This window comes from Ranitomeya variabilis, chromosome 6 (assembly GCF_051348905.1).
Source record: "Ranitomeya variabilis isolate aRanVar5 chromosome 6, aRanVar5.hap1, whole genome shotgun sequence".
NCBI lineage: Eukaryota > Metazoa > Chordata > Amphibia > Anura > Dendrobatidae > Ranitomeya > Ranitomeya variabilis.
In genome coordinates this window covers 361304341-361320482 of record NC_135237.1, presented here as the reverse complement: position 1 = coordinate 361320482, position 16142 = coordinate 361304341, and the positions used below count along the sequence as shown (strand labels likewise).

General features: G+C 46.1%; 1 long non-coding RNA gene across 12 annotated transcripts in view; it reads right to left on the bottom strand.

Annotated features, from left to right (window-relative positions):
- LOC143782488 (uncharacterized) overlaps window positions 1-16142 on the bottom strand; it is a 435273-nt gene that overhangs the window by 87537 nt on the left and 331594 nt on the right. For all 12 annotated transcript variants that reach the window (XR_013216967.1, XR_013216965.1, XR_013216963.1 and 9 more), the window contains one exon: window positions 12348-12445. This is a non-coding gene — a long non-coding RNA (uncharacterized LOC143782488). The remainder of the gene's footprint in view (window positions 1-12347; window positions 12446-16142) is intronic.

The window sequence follows — 16142 nt, the reverse complement described above, 5'->3', positions numbered from 1 at the left end:
TATTCATGTACTCATGGTAGTTCTGGTGATGTATTAATTTACTGATGGTGGTTCTGGTGACGTAGTCAAGTACTGATGGTGGGTCTGTTGATGTGTTCATTTGCTGATGATGGATCTAGTGATGTATTCATTTACTAATGGCGGTTCTGGTGACATATACATGTACTGATTATGGTTATGGTGACATTTATGTACTGTTGGTGGTTATAGTGATGTATTTATTTGCTGATGATGTTTCTGGTGCCATATTCATGTACTATTAATTGCCTTGGTGTTCTAATTATGTACTGATGATGATTTTGGCTTCATATTCATGTACTGATGATGGTTCTGGTGATTAATATATCACTAGAATCATCATCACTAGGGTTGAGCAAAACGGATCGGACAAATTAAAAAATCGCCGACTTTCAGCAAAGTCGGGTTTCATGAAACCCGACCCGATCCTAGTGTGGGATCGGCCATGAGGTTGGCGATCTTCGCGCCAAAGTCGCATTTCGTATGACGCGTTCAGCGCCATTTCTCAGCCAATGAAGGAGGACGCAGAGTGTGGGCAGCGTGATGACATAGGTCTCGGTCCCCACCATCTTAGAGAAGGGCATGACAGTGATTGGCTTGCTTTCTGCGGCGTCACAGAGGCTATAAAGGGGCGTGCACGCCAACCGCCATCTTACTTCTGCCGATCTCAGCATAGGGAGAGGTTGCTGCAGCTTCGTCAGAAGAAGGGATATAGTTAGGGAGGGAAGATTAACCCCCAAACCGCTTGTGCTGTAGCGATTTCCACTGTCCAACACCACCTTTTTTTGCAGGGACAGTGGAGGCTATTTTTTGTGCATTAGCTCTGTTGCTTATTAGGCTGCCTTATAAGGCTCCCTGATAGCTGCATTGGTGTTTGCATGCTGTTGTGCAAAGCAACTGCTTTTTTAAAAGCAAAAATCCTGTTGATCCTTTCTGCAGCTATCTTGTTTATTTGTCCACACTTTTGTGTGCAGCAGTCCTTTTTGTTGGTGCCATACTTGTCCTGAGATCATTGTAGGGAGATTGAAATTGTACTACAGTCCTTGGATTTTTTCAGATATCTTCCAGCCACTTTCTGCCACTTACATTGTGTTGTGTTACACACTGGGCCTGAGTTGTGGTGCTGTCTCCCCCCCAAAAAAGGGAGATTCAAATTGTCACAAAGTGGATATACGTCAGTTCTGTTAGTTTGTCGTATATCAGCCAGCCACGTTCTGCCACTTACATTGTGTTGTGTTATACACTGGGCCTGAGTTGTGGTGCAGTCTCCCCCCCAAAAAAGGAGATTCAAATTGTCACAAAGTGGATATACATCAATTCTGTTAGTTTGTCGTATATCAGCCAGCCACGTTCTGACACTTACTGTACATTGTGTTGTGTTATACACTGGGCCTGAGTTGCGGTGCAGTCTCCCCCCCAAAAAAGGGAGATTCAAATTGTCACAAAGTGGATATACGTCAGTTCTGATAGTTTGTTGTATATCAGCCAGCCACGTTCTGACACTTACATTGTGTTGCGTTATACACTGGGCCTGAGTTGTGGTGCAGTCTCCCCCCCAAAAAAGGGTGTTTCAAATTGTCACAAAGTGGATATACGTCAGTTCTGTTAGTTTGTCGTATATCAGCCAGCCACGTTCTGCCACTTACATTGTGTTGTGTTATACACTGGGCCTGAGTTGCGGTGCAGTCTCCCCCCAAAAAAGGGTGTTTCAAATTGTCACAAAGTGGATATACGTCAGTTCTGTTAGTTTGTCGTATATCAGCCAGCCACTTTCTGCCACTTACATTGTGTTGTTTTATGCACAGGGCCTGAGTTTTGGTTTAGTCTCCCAAAAAAAAGGGAGAATTAAATTCTCAACAAGTTTATATACACCTTCTACTTTGTTTACTGACTTCTCCAATTCCTCCATTTGCAGCTGCTGAATGTCCACCATAAGCCATTTTTATACCTCCCTAAATGGGCTGACTCCCCCCACAGGGCCGTGGTCACCACCTGGCGTAAGCACCTGTGCGAGTGCCGTTTGCCTGGACAGGTGGGTGTGCCCACTCTTGGGCGACGGCACTGGCACAGGGTCCCTCATAGTACAATGAAGTGTCTCTGACGGTGGTGCACAACCAACGTCAGACACACCATCGTAATATGAGGGGCCCTGTGCCAGTACCGCCGCCCACGAGAGAGTGTTCCCCCCCAGCTCGAACAGTGCTCTACCACTTGCAATACTTACCTCTCCCTGCTCCACCACTGTGTATTCTGTGCTGTTAAATCCTTCAATGGCACTGTCAATACAAATTTGTTGAAATGATAGATGACAGTTAAAATATACAGGGGCCCTGGCCTCCATTTAGACCAGTTAATACTTTGCGCCTACTACTACTGTCTGCTACTCAGCAGAGGAGCTCGCCCCTGTACCTAGCTATGCCACCTGTTTATTTATGAAAACATTTTTGGCAGACATTTAGCCTACTTACTTATTTGGGCCTACTCACTGTGTCAGCCACTCCTTACAATTGTCCTCTGCTGAACAAAGCAATGCCGCCTGGTTAGTCCTGTTACCAATTTTGAACTGCATTTAGCCTACTTACTTATTTGGGCCTGCTCACTGTGTCAGCTTCTCATTACAGTTGTCCTCCACTGAACAAAGCAATGCCTCTTGGTTAGTCCTGTTACTATTTTTGAACTGCATTTAGCCTACTTACTTATTTGGGCCTACTCACTGTGTCAGCCTCTCCTTACAGTTGTCCTCCGCTGAACAAAGCAATGCCGCCAGTTTAGTCCTGTTACCAATTTTGAACTGCATTTAGCCTACTTACTTATTTGGGCCTACTCACTGTGTCAGCCTCTCATTACAGTTGTCCTCCACTGAACAAAGCAATGCTGCCTGTTTAGTAGTGTTGAGCGATACCTTCCGATATGCATTGGTATCGGTATCGGATAGTATCGGCCGATACCGGCAAAATATCAGATCTCGCCGATACCCGATACCAATTCATGTCAATGGGACGCAAAGTATCGGAATGGTTCCCAGGGTCTGAAGGAGAGGAAACTCTCCTTCAGGCCCTGGGATCCATATTCATGTGTAAAATAAAGAATTAAAATAAAAAATATGGATATACTCACCTCTCCGGCGGCCCCTGGACTTTACCGATGTAACCGGGAGCCTCCGTTCCTAAGAATGAGCGCGTGAAGGGCCTTCGATGACATCGTGGCTTCTGATTGGTCGCGTGAGCGCTCATGTGACCGCTCACACGACCAATCACAAGCCGCGACGTCATCGCAGGTCCTTCACGCGCTCATTCTTAGGAACGGAGGCTCCCGGTTACGGCGGTAAGGTCCAGGGGCTTCCGGAGAGGTGAGTATATCCATATATATATATATATATCCATATACTCACCTCTCCGGCGGCCCCTGGACCTTACCGCCGTAACCGGGAGCCTCCGTTCCTAAGAATGAGCGCGTGAAGGACCTGCGATGACGTCGCGGCTTGTGATTGGTCGCATGAGCGGTCACATGAGCGCTCACGCGACCAATAAGAAGCCGCAACATCATCGAAGGCCCTTCATGCGCTCATTCTTAGGAACGGAGGCTACCGGTTACAGCGGTAAGATCCAGGGGCCGCAGGAGAGGTGAGTATATCCATATTTTTTATTTTAATTCTTTATTTTACACATGAATATGGTTCCGATACCGATTCCCGATATCACAAAAGTATCGGAACTCGGTATCGGAATTCCGATACCGCAAGTGTCGGCTGATACCCAATACTTGCGGTATCGGAATGCTCAACACTTCTGTTTAGTCCTGTTACCAATTTTTAACTGCATTTAGCCTACTTACTTATTTGGGCCTACTCACTGTGTCAGGGACTCCTTACAGTTGTCCTCCGCTGAACAAAGAAATGCCGCCTGGTTAGTCCTGTTACCAATTTTGAACTGCATTTAGCCCACTTTATTATTTTGGCCTATATCTGTGTTTCCTCCTCATCCTGCCCATTGCCCAGCCACTGCTAGATGAGTCTGCTGGTACATTGACCCAGACCGCTACATTCCCCTTGCACTCTACACAGCCAGAATCTGACCCTGCTGAGAGTCAGGTTCCCCTTCCCGCATACTATACCATCTTACACGGGGACAAAGAGGAAGGTGCAGATGAAAGTGCAGGTTCCTTCATCAGGTGGGGGCATACTCGTTGGCGACATCACTGGCACAGGGCCCCTCATAGTACGCAAAAGTGTCTGCCGGTGAGAGGCGCCACCCGCCATCAAACACACCGCCGTACTATGAGGGGCCCTGTGCCAGTGCCAATGCCATCGAGTGGGCCCCCACTGCTTGCTCAGGATCACAGCACTTGCAAAGTTGAAATACTTACCTCTCCCTGCTCCACCACTGTGACGTATTCCGCGTTTCCTGGGCCCACGAAAAACTTGAGCCAGCCCTACCCCCCCACAACTTTAGCCAAATGACCCCCAGTTTTCAATGCCTACCTATTATTATAAAGTAAATTAAGATTGACAAGCTTCAGTAATAAGAATTGATGTTTTTGGCATTAAAATGGGCACTGTAGGTGTTTTCCTGTCCTCAACTCACTGCCGACTTTGATTCCCCATTAACTTGCATTGGGTTTCGTGTTTCAGTCGGCCCCCGACTTTACGCAACAATCGGACGATTTCACCCGACCCGACTTTTGACAAAGTCGGGTTTCGCGAAACCCGACTCGATCCGAAAAAAGTAAAAGTCGCTCAACTCTAATCATCACTAGTGAACGGCGAACCCTCCAGGAAGTCTGTATTACTGCTGTGGTCCGGCACCCCAAACCTCAGGTGTTTCCCAAACTGTTATCTGCATGACAGCATGAGAAACCTCAGCGACTCTGATCAGCAGTTATATTTTTACAGCCAGTCAGAGCACTGCTGTTCCCACTCTGTCATCTGAACTTTGTCACTCAGGAAAAGGTGCCGTATGTAAGTTCACCTTGGTTCAGCTATGAACTCCAGTAAACTTTCTCACAGGAGCTCAGAACTAGTCACTGTCAGTGTAAGCCGGATGATGGGGAGACCGGTCACTGATGTCTGCTTTAGCTTGGCTGGTTGTAAAAAAAAGGGGTGACCCCATGCAAGTTTTTTAAATTATTTACTTAAATAATTTTAAAAAATGGAGTGGGGACCTCGCTGTTCTTGATAACTAGCCATGATAAAGCTAGCAGCTGGGGGTTGCCTGTAGCTGTCAGTTTTGCCTGTGCTGGCTATTAAAAATAGAACAGACCCCACGTCATTTTTTAAAAAATGTATTTATTCATAAATTATAGTAAATATTTTAAATATTATATTATCATGTGCAGGCTGATGAATACTCCCATTAACGGCACCTGCTCACTCTGTCATCAGCGACAGCAGGTTTAGGCTGATGGGAGTAGTACTCACATCAGCCGACGCCTTTGTGACCGGTGGTAAATTTTTTACTGCCAGTAACAGCTGCTGGCTTATGCTGTCATCTGACAGCATGGGAAATGCAGCTCTCTGACCAGCAGTAATAATCTTATCACCCCTAGCACAGTAAGAAAAAGTCACAAGGTACAGAGATGAGTTCACTGCAGTTGATCGGCAGAATTTCACTGCATTTGGCTATGAGGTCACCGCTGCTCACTGATAGTGTGCTCTCAGCAGCTCATTCATCAGTGGTACTCAGCCTGAACAGTCGCATCTTGGCACCGTCCAGGTTTAAAATTAGCAATTCACAGATATGGATTACGGCATGGGACAGAACTTCGGATAGGTTAGGGATATTATTGTTTTTTATTTGTGTTTCATTACAGGAGATGAGTGATTCAATGGAATGGGTGTTAGGTGAGTATAACTTTGTTTGTTATTTTTAAATAAGAAAAGTAATAGTGTGTTTTGTTTCTATTTCAAATAAAGACTTTATTCTTGCTGTGTGTTTATTTACAATATAATTATAGGATTAGTAATGTATAGGTGTCTTATAGATGCCTCTTCATTACTAATCCATGGGCTTGATATCACCAGACAATACAAAGGTGACATCAACCCCACAGATATGAACCACACTTGCCACTGCTACAAGGCAAGTGAGAAGATCCTTTTCTGGGCAGCTGTGGGCTGCTATTTTTGGTTGGGATCCCCATTCAAGTGAATGGGATACAGGTTCAGATCCGGGGACTGTTCTGGTATTCAAACCAAAACTTTTTTAACTGTTTGGCCAAACCCGCTGGACCTGAACATCCAGGGGTCTGCCCATCTCTACTCTGAACCCTTCCTTTGCTTTGAAGTTGTGGGAGGACAATGGCTTCATCTGCTTAGGGCACCAAAATAATTTGTGCCGGCCCTGTCTGAGAAAAGCGTATTGTAGTCAGAAACCCTGATTCTAGCGATGTATCACTTATTGGGCTGCTTGCTGTGGTTTGAATAAAATCAGTGTTATATCAGCAAGAGATTATGACTAAAGGACTAGTAAACCTGCTGCCATGTGGTCCTCCACATTCATGGCCTCTGTATTACCCCGCCCCCACCACTGATTGGTAGCATTCTGCCTATGCACAGTGTACACAGAAAGCTGCCAATCAGTGGTGGGTTGTGGTTATGCAGAGCTCAGCATTCAGAGAACTGGGAGATCTGCAACAGATAAACCAGTTATTGTCCACATGCAGCTCTGTATGTGATAAATTGCTGCTGTGTCATGCTGCTGTTAGATGGGCTAGTAAAAGCCAATTGACAGATTCACTTTAAGGAATTTCCTGACATTTTCTTAAAAGCATAGACTTCAATATTGGGTAATCCTTTCGCACATGAAAAACACATTTACAAGTGTTGAGGTGTTTTGTAAAGCATTTTACATGTTTGCACAGGTGTGCTGTTTTAGAGAAAGAGATGGGAGCACTACAAAAAAACAAATGAAAAAAGTTTGCAGGAAAAAAACACACAAAAGTGCAATAAAATAAATCAGCTAAAAAATCTTTCAAAATTTGATGCTGAATTTACTACCTGATTTTCACGCGTTTTAGTTCAATTTCATGCAGGGAAAGAAAGCATGAAAATGTATTGTGTGCCTCGACCTTGAAATATAATAAAAAATGTCACAAAAAAACTTAAAAACTGACATATATCTGGATGTTATAGATGTACAAAACAATACTGATTAACCTGCCAAAACTTATGACCGATACTGTCCACTTTAAAGGGAACCTGTCGGGACAGAGAGCTGACTAGTCTGGGGCAACTAATACCCCATCGACTAGTCAATTAGCTGAATGCTGCTGGATTGGAGATCATGGGGGACCTGACAGGTTCTAAATATAATGCCCCTTTGTAAATTGTACAGGAGAATGTTGTTCCCCTTAAATTTTATGGTACAAACCAGCATCCAGACAATGAAAAAGACACCAAAAAGTAACTATTCATTCAACCACAGTAATATGGTTGCTAGCAGGGCCGGACTGGGACTAAAATTCAGCCCTGGCATTTGAAGTCACACAGGCCCACTTGTCACATGGTGACTGTATAATATCTTTGTACACTTGTAGGCTACAAGAAGTGAGGGGAGTGTAACACGACTATATAACATATAATTACAGCTGTATCCAGCATTACTGCTCAGTCCCCATAGAATGTAATACAGCACAGCTCCCATAGAATGTAATACAGCCAGCCCCCATAGACTATAATACAGCACAGCCCCATAGAATGTAATGCTGCACAGCCCCCATAGAATGTAATGCAGCACAGCCCCCATAGAATGTAATGCAGCACAGCCCCCATAGAATGTAATGCAGCACAGCCCCATAGAATGTAATACAGCCAGCCCCCATAGAATGTAATACAGCCAGCCCCCATAGAATGTAATGCAGCACAGCCCCCATAGAATGTAATGCAGCACAGCTTCCATAGAATGTAATGCAGCCAGCCCCCATAGAATGTAATACAGCCAGCCCCCATAGACTATAATACAGCACAGCCCCATAGAATGTAATGCTGCACAGCCCCCATAGAATGTAATACATCACAGCCCCCATAGAATGTAATACAGCCAGCCCCCATAGACTATAATACAGCACAGCCCCATAGAATGTAATGCTGCACAGCCCCCATAGAATGTAATGCAGCGCAGCCCCATAGAATGTAATACAGCCAGCCCCCATAGAATGTAATACAGCCAGCCCCCATAGAATGTAATGCAGCACAGCCCCCATAGAATGTAATGCAGCACAGCCCCCATAGAATGTAATGCAGCCAGCCACCATAGAATGTAATGCAGCACAGCCCCATAGAATGTAATGCAGCACAGCCCCCATACAATATAATGCAGCACAGCCCCATAGAATGCAATGCAGCACAGCCCCATAGAATGTAATGCAGCACAGCCCCCATACAATATAATGCAGCACAGGCCCATAGAATGGAATGCAGCACAGCCCCATAGAATATAATGCAGCACAGGCCCATAGAATATAATGCAGCACAGGCCCATAGAATATAATGCAGCACAGGCCCATAGAATGGAATGCAGCACAGCCCCATAGAATATAATGCAGCACAGCCCCATAGAATATAATGCAGCACAGCCCCATAGAATATAATGCAGCACAGGCCCATAGAATATAATGCAGCACAGGCCCATAGAATATAATGCAGCACAGGCCCATAGAATGGAATGCAGCACAGCCCCATAGAATATAATGCAGCACAGCCCCATAGAATATAATGCAGCACAGGCCCATAGAATATAATGCAGCACAGGCCCATAGAATGGAATGCAGCACAGCCCCATAGAATATAATGCAGCACAGGCCCATAGAATATAATGCAGCACAGCCCCATAGAATATAATGCAGCACAGGCCCATAGAATATAATGCAGCACAGGTTCATAGAATGGAATGCAGCCAGCCCCATAGAATATAATGCAGCAGAGGCCCATAGAATGGAATGCAGCCAGCCCCATAGAATATAATGCAGCAGAGGCCCATAGAATGGAATGCAGCACAGCCCCCCCCCCAATAGCTCCACAATCCAGTCATCACTCATTGATTAAAAAAAACAAAAACACTCTACTCACCTTTCCTCCTGCCCCGCGCTGCTCTGGCTCTGGTCTCAGCAGTCGCAGTCTGCCCGCCCGGTCACACAGCAGGTGCGCGATGATATGACGTCATCGCGCACCCGCAGTGTCAGTGGCAGGCAGAGCGGGGAATGATGGGAGAGGAAGCGTCAGCAGACGCTCTCTCCTCCATCATTGCATTCAACTGTACCGGCGTCTATGACGCCGGTATAGTTGAATGCGGGGCCGGGAGTGTGCCGACAGCGGGGAGAGTGTGCCGACAGCGGCACACTCGAGCGGCCCACTACTGCCACCGGCCCTTCTGGCATTTGCCAGAACTGCCCGATGGCCAGTCCGACCCTGGTTGCTAGGTTATATATAGACCAACATCAATCATTATAAGAGGAAGGTAGTTATACTAAAAATAAGGGGGTTTTGCCTGATTATCAAATAAAGCTGTTACTACTTGCAAGTCTTTAAATCTTCAAAGCCCCAAAATAAAATGTTTGCATGAATTATACAGTACAGCTCTCCGACAAAAAGAAGACAAGTTGCTTCTATTATTAGCTAGAATACTTGGCAGAAGCAAAGCAGAGGAGGTTACAAGGGCATAAACAGTGCGATCCAAAACTCAATCCAAAAACTGAAAATTACAGTACAAGATGTGCACGGAGAAAACAATCCTCATCAGAGCTTGCTAGTCACAAAGAGACAATTAGCTTATAATATCGCACACAATTGTCTTCATAATTGGGAAGCTTAAAATGACAGTTATGCAAATAAATAAACACAATCTGTGAGTACAGTAAAAGCAAGCAGGAGCGGATGGGTGAGAAGGAAACTTTCTGACTTAACCCTTAACTGATTTGATAGATGTGTTTGTCTAACGAGACCATTTCCTATGTGAATGTTTAGAACTGGGGTTGCTACGATATGGCAATTTTGGAAAATAAAATGTTGAAATTTTGGTAGCTGTTTTCACTTACGTCTTGGTGAACTGTATCTGCAGTTTTTTTTTATCTTCGTTTGCTGCAGTAAGTCTAAGTTCACATAGTGATCCTGCTCTACAGTCTACGCACTGGCGGACACAGACAGAAAAGGGCCCCTGTGCAAGAACAATATATAGGCCCTTTGCAGACCAATAGCTCATCATAATGCACAATTCCCCCTGCTTTGATTGTGGAATGTGCTAGGTCTTTTAGAAGTTGATGAGATCCCTAACTTTCAGGATATCTTCGCCCCTGAAGGTAACAGGCAAGATATATCATGGTCATGTTTCCTATAATGTTCTCTTTCATGATTTTACCTATCCATAGATGGGAAACATGTCATGGATAGCATCATCCATCTGGCCGATATTAGGTTGGAGGTCTTTGGCCAGCCTAAGGCTACGGTCACACTTTGCGGGTTTTGCCGCGAATCCGCAGCGGATTTGACACTGCGGATCCGCAGCAGTTTTCCATGCAGGGTACAGTACAATGTTACCCTATGAAAAACAAAACCCGCTGTGCCCACGCTGCGGATTTCCGCGGAAAAAGCCGCGTGGCTTTTCTGCGGAAAAAAAGAAGGAGCATGTCACTTCTTGGTGCAGAATCGCAGCGATTCTGCACCCATAGAAATGCATTGATCCACTCACTTTCCACATGGGGCTGTGCCCACGTTGCGGGAAGTTAAGCGGATAATGTGCAGATGGTACCCGGGGTGGAGGAGAGGAGACTCTCCTCCAGGCCCTGGGAACCATATTTTGGTGTAAAAAAAAGAACTAAAATAAAAAATGATGCTATACTCACCTCTCAGCGCTGCCCGCGGCGTCCGGTCTCAGTTGCTGTGCTAGCAGGACCTGTGGTGACGTCGCGGTCACATGACCGTGATGACGCCGCGGTCACATGACCGTGACTTCACGAAGGTCCTTGTCGGCACAGCCGCCTGCAGCACCGAGGAGATCCGGACATCGGAGGGTGAGTATAACCAATTTTTATTATTTTTTACATTACTATTGATGCTGCATATTGCTGCATATGCAGCATCAATAGTATAGGCGGAAACCCGCAGCGGAAACCGCGGAACAAGCCGCGATAAATCTGCAGGGATAACCGCAGCGGTTTTGCCCTGCAGATTTATCAATTCTGCTGCGGGATTAACCCGCAGAGCAGGCCGCAAAGTGTGAACGTGGCCTAACAGTGATTTGAGAGAATGTGTTATGTTCTTCCCTTCTTTACAACGATGAAAAAATATCCCCCTAAAACCCCTGAAATAACTCCTTGAAACAGAGGAAGCCCCTGTACTTCTTTGTTTCTGAGTACACAAATCCTAGGCTTGTTGGCTGGTTCTCATCAAATCCCCTGTGATAATTGCCTGTTCATGGCAGGAGGTCCTACTTCAATAGAAGTTGAAGTGTCAGCTCTTTCTCACTTCCTCAGTTATAATTAATCCCATATGTCCAATTATGTCCAATGTGAAGGTGATATGTCCCTTCTCCGGAGATGTCTTTATGGATTTTACAATTTTTCTCTATGACAGGAAATATACCTATCTCTGTATAGTGGGAAACTATGGCTGGCCTTGGACTCTGCACAGCAGTGGACACAGATAAAAGGGCCCCTGTGCAAAAATAGTATATGGGCCCCTTTTTGTGTCTGTGACAAAAGCTGCTTGCTGTTTTGGAGGTGGAAGTGGGTCTTCTTACCCTTTGGCCGCCTTTATTGCACCAATGTTATGTCTGCCCCTGACTCTATGACTGTCACTCTTAGGCCTGTAGGCCTGTTTCCTATTGGCATTGATGGAAAAAATCCAAATGTTGATTAATCCCCAAACTCCCTATTGTCATTAGAACCCATCTGTTTATAACCGAAGCAGTGTGAACGTATCCTAAAGGGATGACACTATAGTTGGCTTTCTACAGTGGAACTCTTGCTTTTCTATCACTTAGCAATGTTTCTAGTGGAGCATGTCTACTGTGGCCAAGACGTAGCAGTTCAATATTTTTCTTGTTTAACATTTTTCAAAAGAGACCTCCGGTTTCCTCCCTTATTCCAAAGACATAATGAATAGGGAATAGGGATAGAATAGGGAATTTAGATTGTGAGCCCCATTGGGGACAGCGATGATAATGTTTGCAAAACTGTAAAGCGCTGTGGAATATGTTAGCACTATATAAAAATAAAGATTATTATTATTATTATTATAAATTACTCTTGAGAATAACTGGAAATGCTTACAAAATAAAAAGTGAAAAACTGAATCTAGACCAATAGAAAATACAAATCCATTCTTCTTGAAATATTACCTGAGTTTCTCCAATGCCAAAATCTTCCAGCATCTTCTCGCTTGCCAGAGAACGCCATGATACCACCATCCTCAGAACCATCCAAACATGAGTTCAACCTAAATAATAAAATATTCTGTCAAAATGGTGTTACCAGACAAAGCACTAATGTATACAAATGATAGGGTGACTTATGTACTAATCACAGAAAATAATTAATATTGCAGCATTGTTCTCTAGGTCAGTATGATTACGATGAAACCAAATTTTTATTTTTTTATTTAACTAATGAAATAAAAAAATAAGGAGTTTTTTTTATACAATTTGGCTGATGTTGTCATTTCCTGAAACCTGTAACGTTTATATTTCTACATTGATAGTTATATTGGAGAACTTGCTTTTTGTTCTGACGATTTTACTGATATCAATTTGGAGTACATATAACGTTTTGTTCACTTATTAGTAAACTTTTGTATGGAAGTGTGATGATAAAAAAAAAATGCAATTCTGTCATTCTGCTTTTTTGTATACAATGCATACCATGTGCTTAATTTTATATTTAGACTGCACTTTTACGATGTGGAGATGTCAAATTTGTTATTTTTTATGTTTTTATTCCATTCATTTTCAACAAAGAAAAAGGCGTGCAATTTGAATTTATATATACCGTATATATATAACCACCAATCGACCGAACCGCTGCACGACCAGCTCTATCCTCACCTACTGTATCCTCACCCATCCCTTGTAGATTGTGAGCCCTCGCAGGCAGGGTCCTCTCTCCTCCTGTTCCAGTTGTGACTTGTATTGTTCAAGATTATTGTACTTGTTTTTATTATGTACACCCCTCCTCACATGTAAAGCGCCATGGAATAAATGGCGCTATAATAATAAATAATAATAATAATAATATATATATATATATATATATATATATATATATATATATAAGTGCAGCGCCCCAGAGTTCTGGTCGTTGCAGTACTGTGGCTTCGCCGCTAAGGGGAGCCATGGTACGTTCGATGGCACCGAAGGAGTTCCTCCAATCAGGTATCACAGACACCAATATGTTTCACAGCTGGGCCTCCGGGGGGAGCTAAGGGTGCTATTCATTAGGCCACTCCCCACCATAGTGGGTAAACTGGGGGTCAGGCAGAAAGTTAGAGAGAACGCTGACGGGATTGAACGGAGCAACACCCTGTGGCAGGGGGTGTTGTGAAGGGAGAGACTGTAGGGTCTCTGCCAGGGGTGGGATCCTGGCAGAGGCTTGGCATTGAAAGAACGTAACGGGTCCGCGCAGGCTCCTGGAAGCGGCGGGACTCAAGGAAAGGACTAGAAGCGAGACAGATTGTGCTGAGTGAGAAACGAGATCAAGCAGAAGGAGAATACCAGCAGGGGTTGTGCTGAAAGAGGCAGCACCTTGCTGAGGCGCAATACCGGTGGCCGGAACGCCGAGGGAGTGGATTAGAATACAGCTTCAAGCCATACTACAAACAGCGGCAGGACAGTCGGTCTCAGGCGGGCTGTCTACCACATATCACCTATGAAGTCTTGGGGGGCAATTGCGGGAGAGGGGCGTCTCTAGGGTCCCGGAAGAACTCCAGGCCTACCTGACAAACGGGTGCCATTCCAACCTGAATACAGGGAAGGGGTGGATTACAGAGGAACATCAAATCGAGTTGTGAGGGAACTTAAGAAACAGACACAACCGTTGTGGGGTTACTTTCCGTAAGCACAGCAGGGAAGGACTACAACACATAGCGCTAGAAGGAAGGCACAGATTTCCACCTGAGAGGAGAACTCTGGAGGTGCCATTGGACCGGCCGGACTTGCGCAGCCTGGTGAACCGTATTCTGGACTGAGGACTCAGAGATCTCCAGTAAAGAGGTAAAGAGACTGCAAACTGGTGTCCTCGTTATTTACCGCGACTTACACCCCACAACCGCACCGTTACATCGCTACCATTACTACTACCTATTTCACCGGACGTCCCCCCACTGACGGACAGGGCCACGGACCGGGTCTAGCCACCGTGACAACCCCAGGACTGAGAACCAGAGGCCCGGCTCCGGGTACCCCTCGGCCCTGCGGCGGTGTGGGGGCGCTCCAACTTGGCGTCACGAACAGGATCTACTTAAGCCTGAAGAATCAGGTCATGTGTGCCTAGAGACTGTACTTTGTTGTGCTTGGACTGTACTTTATTACAAAGACTGTGCTGCGCCATTAGCCGCCAAAAGTTCCCGCCAAAAGGCGCCGCCATTGCTACACCCAAGGGGAAGGAGGGCGTGTTATGGGCGGAGACTCCCAGTGTGGCGCGAGAAATGGCTACCGCCCCCTGCACTTCTGGCTGCAGAGGAATGACCTGCCCCAAAGCAGAAGAGAAACACCCCTTGATATGCAACGGCGAGAGGCTGGTGACGGAGAAGCCCGACCTCAGAGAAATGGCGGAGCTAGGTGCATGCACTGCCACCGACTATCAGGCAGCGATGATGAACAGCGAGTGCCTGAGCGAGGAAGAAGCAGTTCAGGCCTGCCTTTCTTCACCGGAGATGGACCGGAAGCATGCGGATCCGACAGCGGAGTTACGTCCACCAATCCCGACCTCGGAGTTAGAGGAGGAGGAACCACAGCCAGCGGAGCCGAATCCGAGCATCCCATTGGAGGAGCCCCGGTCCGGGCTGCAGCAGACTCCAGTGTCCTCGTTAACGGACCAGAGCAACGCCGGTGGAACCACATCAGGCGCAGGTATGGGCGGCGCCCCTATTCCCCTGGACGGTTCTGCTCTCCCGACCGATCCTCCCCACAACAATAACCCCGCGTTTACAATCGACCGGGCGGTTCTCACCCCCGGCGCGTTGGGGAAGTTGTTACCACCATTGCCAACCAGGTGGGGAGAGCCCATAGAAATGGACCCAGGAGGGGTGATGTTCCGATGGGATGTTCCCTGGGTCGAGCAGGATGGGATTCCAATGGAAGGTCTCACTATTGCGATACTTACCTGGGACCAATACAAACAATGCGTGCTCCAGCATTGGGGACAGCGCACCGAAGTTGAAAGACGGGAACTGCAGAGCAAAAAAATGATCTATGATGGGACGGATGCTGTCAGGCGAGGGACGGTGGCGGCATTCCACCCAAAGAAGGGGTGGGGTTCCATTTGGGAGTCGGGTCTACCTACTGGCATCTTCGTTGCCGGCTATGATGTGGAGACTCCCTGCTGTGATCGAGAAGGTGAACCACTCCGGGAGGGAGATCAGGTGACGTATACTCGTCACTGGAACACACAAGGATGGCGTGCCCGGAAAGTTCAGCGATACGAGTCTGAGAGAGTGGCACCTGTGGCCCCAACTGTGGTCAATCCAGGGCTGCCAGACCTTGTTACTGTTTCTACTGTACGCTTTGTAGCAGCTCCTGAACTTGCCGACAGAGTTAGGCTTCAAATTCAGACAGCAGGCGACCAGGTGGTCCCTGCGGAGCTTGCCGCTGGTGTCCGTGCTACAGTGGCCGGGGTTCAGGAACCCAAGCCACCAGAAGAAGAATAAACCTCGGAAACCTGAAAATGTAAATAGTTACTGTTTGTCTTTTATTCCTTTAAGTTGCTGCTAAACCCGCCCAGGGTTAATGGATCCCTCTGTTAACCCGGGATCCTCTTTGTTTGTTTTCCTTTTCTGAAGATGTTGCACAAAAGTTATACAAACTGCAGAAATCATGGACTGTGCATGATTCGAACTTCCCTTGTAAATAGTTTGCACCTTCTTAAAGGTGCACCCTACTGGTTTTAGCCAAAGACACTTTGCGAAGATGTTTGCCCTATTT